This window comes from Crocodylus siamensis, chromosome 1, assembly GCF_052110815.1.
Source record: "Crocodylus siamensis isolate JL-2025a chromosome 1, ASM5211081v1, whole genome shotgun sequence".
Classification (NCBI taxonomy): domain Eukaryota; kingdom Metazoa; phylum Chordata; order Crocodylia; family Crocodylidae; genus Crocodylus; species Crocodylus siamensis.
The window spans coordinates 375,231,902-375,237,901 of NC_143395.1; positions in this window are offsets into that span (position 1 = coordinate 375,231,902).

The following is a 6,000-nucleotide window of genomic DNA, read 5'->3' on the forward strand; positions in this document are numbered from 1 at the left end:
CAGGTGGTCATGTCACCACCTTTAACCCCCTTGGCCCTCCTCCCTATGCAGGGCTTACTAGATGGGTGTTGCAGGTGTCCCCAGTGGTCTGAGGCTGTCACTGCAGGCAGTGACAATGTGTAGCTCCCACTAGGGCTGCAGGGTATAGGGGCACTTTGCATGGCTGCCTGGGCAGTGGCCCCTACAGGGAGGAGATAGAGTGTATCCCAGTGGCTGGTGCCATCCCTAGGCTGTCCTCCTAGGTAGGGCTGTGCACCCAGAGCTGTCACAGCAGCCACTGGCCTGGGTTCTTGGAACTGCTGGATGAGATCAGGTAAGCCTGCACCTGGTGCTTTAACGGGCCTCTCCTGCAGAAGACTCATGACTAACAGGCCACATTGGAGGCTCCAGCAGGCTGCTCATGATGGAAAACATGATGCAGTTGAGGCCAGGGTCCCAGTGAGCAAGGATGCATTCCAGCTGCTACATAAATGAGATGGCCCTGCAGGAGTCCCTAACTGGTACTTGTGGTTGGTGACACTGACTCACTGTGCCTGCAGGGCCTTGACATTTATGTGGTACTGCCATGCTGACCACTTGGGCCTGTGCTCCCACGTGCAGCCCACCAAGGCCTCAGATATGGGTATTGGAGCACCTGCCCTGGGCAGACTGGCTCTGGCTGAGTCCGAGTACTACTGGGCCTGGGCACATGCCTGCAGTATAGGGGCACAGTATGTGGGAGGCAGCCAGGTGATGGTGCTGACCCTGGGGACTCCACTGGGGTCTGTGAGGCTGCTGCTGCTGGCATAGGGCTACTGCTTGGGACCTGATGGCCAAAGTCAGGCATCATGTGGCACAGGCCCCAGGGGCACAACAGGAGTTTAAAGGCAAGGCTGGGGCAGGCAAAGAGCTGTCCCGGCCACAGGCCTGGAGAAACACCAAGTCCCATGCCTCTGGGACAAGCTTGAGGGTGGCCCCCTGCTGGTGGGGCTGACCAGGAGCTCCTGGTTGTCATCTACACCTCTGCATAGTAACTACTCTGTAGTTAATTTGCTACCTTCATTTGCAGACTAGACTAATTGACTGTGCAGTAAACATCTGCACATGTAGACAGTGATGCTTTACTGTGCAGTCAATTAATCTACTGGGTAGTTGTGATGGCCAGAACCAGAAAAGTTAAATGGGCAGCTTTAACTGGAAAAATTTTGCTTTCTGAGATATCTGCAAAGTGGCTGATAAAGCAGTTCCCTGTCTGTCTGAAAATATATATATATAGCTTTTTGTATTAATCTCCAGACAGCATGAACTCTAAAAAGCAGAACTAAAAATTACAATCACAAACATAGCTGATTTATAAAATTTTGCTTAGAAACAGTAAAAAACTAATGAATGTAATCACAAGATATAATTAACATAGTGGGTTGAACTTATTAACATGTTAATCTCAGACCTCAAAGTGATGTGGCATAATTCGCTTATTGGGTAAACCCAAGCTTGAGCAGTGACTTATTGTAATGATTTCTAACACCTTTTAACCCCATAAGATAACAGTTATAAGGTAACACTATGAATGGCTATATAACTAAAAAAATTAGCATATATAGAATATAAAAGAACATGCATGTCAAAATAACCCTCAGGAAGGACGGACCAGAAGGGTCATTGCTGTCCCATACCCTCATGAATCTCTCTTACTACCTTTGAGAGCAAAAACCAGATGCTGACTGAGGTACCTTCCCCCATTTTCCTTCCAACTGCCTAGTTCAGAAACGTCTAACTTTGCTAAATCAGCTTGACGTGCATCTTTTAACTGAAAAACTATCAATAAGTTACTAACCAAGTGAAAACTTTTGGTTAATTTCTTTATCTGTTTTATTATCACTGTCAATTTTAATCTGTATTGTTATGTTGTCTATTTATTAGCTTAACCTTTTTATCAACTGTCATACGTGAAAATTATATCTTTTGTTATCATAAGTAAAATTATTCTTTTTATAAGTAAAATTTGTCATTACCTTCACTCCCTAAATCCTCTTCTCGATTCTGAACCAAAATAGCCCAGTGGCTAGTAAAGTTGCAGTGCTCAGTCAGTCTGCAACTAAATTGATATACTCACAGTGCCCAGCTGGCCTGTGACAGTAGTAAAACGTCTCATGTCGACATGCTTTCTGGCCTAGGGAAAGAGCCATCTGAGTGCTTTGAAGGGGCTTGTTTCTCTATAATTGAAAGGCTGGGGAGCTAGCTGATCTGCTCAGGATTTTTCTCTCACATCAAACCTTCATAATGTATGGCTGTTGTTTTCACATCCTCCAAGAGCTGCTCTAATTAAAGCATCCTCAGAGTCTTGTGCATCAGCATCCCCGCACTTTGAAATGGCGGTAGGGGCGCTTTAACTGAAGCTTGTCAAGTGAACTTGAGGCTTCTGGAGGTACACTGATTAATCAAGTCTGCAGTGGAAGCAGTCTCCCTGCACATCTACAGGCACCCAAGAATTCTCAGAAACTGCATGCTGTTTCAATTCTGTAGTTGAATTTCTTTTCAGCACAATATTGTGGGGGGGGAGGCAGGGGGAAGGGAAAGTCACTGAGCCTTTCTTCAGTGGCAGACATCTTTGTCTTTGTTATTTAAAACTACCATCATACAAAAATAAAAGTACAACTCTAGAGTATTCTGGGGGGGGGTTTAGGATAGTTGTAATTTATGATTTCATAGATCTCAATGAAAATACATGGCTCCAGTGTGAAAGCCCCTATCCCAAAGCCTCTTAATCCTTAATGCCTCCCTATAAAACATTCAACCTCCATCCTCACATCTTCAGCCTTCTCCCTTCTTCTCTGCTTCACTCTTCAGTAACCCCTGAACTAGTAAGTTTCCTATGAGAAAAATATAGCAATCTGGGAACTGTTGTGCATAAAGGGCATCATCTCTGTAGGCCTAATCCAGCTACCATTGAAGTTGAAGGCAAGGCTCTCATTGACTTCAGTGGGAGTTTGCTTGAGTCCTTTAATTGCCTATATATCTTAATCAGAACAAAAAGCCATCCTGTGGGGCCTCTTGTTGAGCAGATATTATTGTACTTAAATTATTTTAGTTTACTTTGAAATTGCTTCTCTTTTCTTAGTTAAGCAGAACACAATGAAACAGAAATCAATCCTGATCAAGGGAGCTCACCACAGTCTGAGTTTTAATGAGAATTTTTGCATCAAAGTCTGTAGCATCTCGGCTAACAGAACAGAGCAAAAGTTCTGAACAGTCTTTAGGAAAAAAGCCTTGTTATTAACTACAATCTCATAGGAATAAAGGAGACCTGATGGGACTCCACCTAAGACTGGGCCACAGGTATAGACAGCTATACCTTGTACAGGAGAGATCGTGTAGATAAAGTGGGGGAGGTGTAGCTCTCCATGTCAAAGAAACCTACATATCCCTGCAAGCTGACATTGGCACCCAGGGTGGATGACTGGAGACTCTCTGGACTAAAATCCATGTTGAACACGGCACTGGGGACACAATGGTTGGAGTCTACTATAGACCTCCTAGCCAGGATCAAGAGCTTGGCCAGGAATTCGTCAAGGAACTGGCTGAAGCTATAAGTTCCCAGTGCATGGTTGTCATGGGAGACTTCAACTACCCAGACATCTCATGGGAAGAGCACGAGATGGTCGCAAAGCTTCCTCATGTGTGTGGATGAGTTCTATCTGACTCAACAAGTCTATGGACTGATGAGAGGCAAAGCGCTGTTTGACCTGGTACTGGCAACAGGGGATGACCTAATGATCGAAGGGAAGATGGGAGACAGTGACCATGAGCTGATCACCTTCACCATCCACCATAAGGCTGGCAAGTCAGTCAGCAATGCAGAAGTCCTCGATTTCAGGAAATGCAGCAGCCTCACAGACCCAGGCAGTAGCCCCCAAGGTCATCCCCACCACCTGGTTGCTTCCCACATGCCATGCAGGACTTTGACAACCTCAGGAGGCTTGTTGGCGAGCCCCTAAGGGACCACAGTCTGAAGGGAAGGGGAGTTCAGGATGAGTGGTTGCTCCTCGAGGGAACAATCCTGGAAGCACAAGCAATGTCTATCTCGGAGGAAAGGCAGCAAAAGGACACAGCAGCCCCCTTGGCTCTGCAGGGGACTGGTGGACCTCCTGGGTATGAAAAGAAAGACTTATAAAGGATGGAAGACTGGATCCACCTCAAAGGACGAGTATTCTGCACTGGTCCGGACTTGTAGGGAGCAAACCAGGAAATCCAAGGCTGTGACTGAACTCCAACTGGCTACACGTATCAAAGACAATAAAAAATCCTTTTTTAGATATGTGGGGAGCCAGAGGAAAAGCAAGGGTAACATTGAACCCCTGCTTATGGGACAACTGACAACCGATGCCCAGGAAAAAGCCAACCTGCTTAATGGGTATTTTATGTTGTTTTTTCATCAGCCGCAGGGGACAGCCCTGCTCAATATGGTATGGGACAGCCAGGGTGAGGGAGAATTGTTATCCTTCATCAAAATAGACCAAGTGAAGGAACACTTTGAGAGGTCGGACACCTTCAAGTCAGCTGGCCCAGATTGTTTACACCCCTGGGTACTTAAGGAGCTGGCAAGCATCATAGCTCAGCCACTGGCATGGATCTTCAAGAACTTGTGGTGCTCAGGCGAAATGCCTGAAGATTGGAAGAAGGCCAATGTGGTGCTTATCTTCAACAAAAGGAGGAAAGTAGATCCGGGGAACTACAGGCCCATCAGCCTGACCTCTATCCTGGGGAAGATCTTGGAAAAATTATCAAAGAGACCATTCTTGACAAACTGGCTGATGGCAACATCCTGAGGGATAGCCAGCACGGGTTTGTTGCGGATAGGTCTTGCCAAACCAATCTCAACTCCTTCTATGACCAGGTGACAAATCACCTGGACAAGGGAGAAGAGATTGACATCATATATCTTGATTTTAAAAAAGCCTTCAATTTGGTATCCCATGATCATCTCACAGAAAATCTGGCCAACTGTGGCGTCGGCTACATCACAGTCTTATAACTGGGGAACTGGCTCCAAATTCAAACTCAGAGAGTGATAGTTGACAGAAGTATATCATCATGGTGTGCTGTGACCAGTGGGGTCCCCCTAGGTTCTGTCCTTGGACCTATATTATTCAACATCTTTATTAATGATGTGGACACTGGTATCAGAAGCAGACTGGCCAACTTCGCCGATGACACCAAACTTTTGGGTAAAGCGTCCACACTCAAGGACAAGATGGTGATCCAGGTCAACCTTGATAGGCTCAGAAAATGGGATGATGAAAACCTGATGGTGTTCAACACCAAAAAATGCAAGGTACTCCACTTTGGGAAGAAAAACCTGCAGCATGCTTATAGGCTCAACAGTACTACACTTGCTAGCACCACGGCTGAAAAGGACTTGGGGTCATGATTGACCACAAGATGAATATGAGCTCCCAATGTAATGTTGCAGCTGGTAAAGTGAGCAAAACTCTGGGTTGCATCCATAGATGCTTCTTAAGTAAATCTCAGGATGTCATCCTCCCGCTGTACTCGGCCTTGGTGAGCCCGCAGCTGGAGTACTGCATCTAATTCTGGGCTTCACAATTTTAAAAGGATGTGGAGAAGGTTGAGAGAGTCCAGAGGGGAGCCATGCACATGATCAGAGAGCAGGAGAACAGGCCTTATGACGAGAGGCTGAGAGCTATGGGATTCTTCAGCCTGGAAAAGCGCAGGCTCACGGTGGACCTGGTGGCTGCCTATAAGTATATAAGGGGTGTGCTTCAGGATCTGGGGGAACGCCTGTTCACCAGAGCACCCCAAGGGATGACAAGGTCAAATGGTCACAAACTCCTCAAAGACCATTTCAGGCTGGACATAAGGAAATACTTGTTTACTGTCCGAGCACCCAAGACCTGGAACACACTGCCATGAAAGGTGGTGCAAGCACCTACTCTGGACTCCTTTAAGAGACATTTGGATGTTTATCTTGGTGAGATCCTTTGACCCCAGCTGACTTCC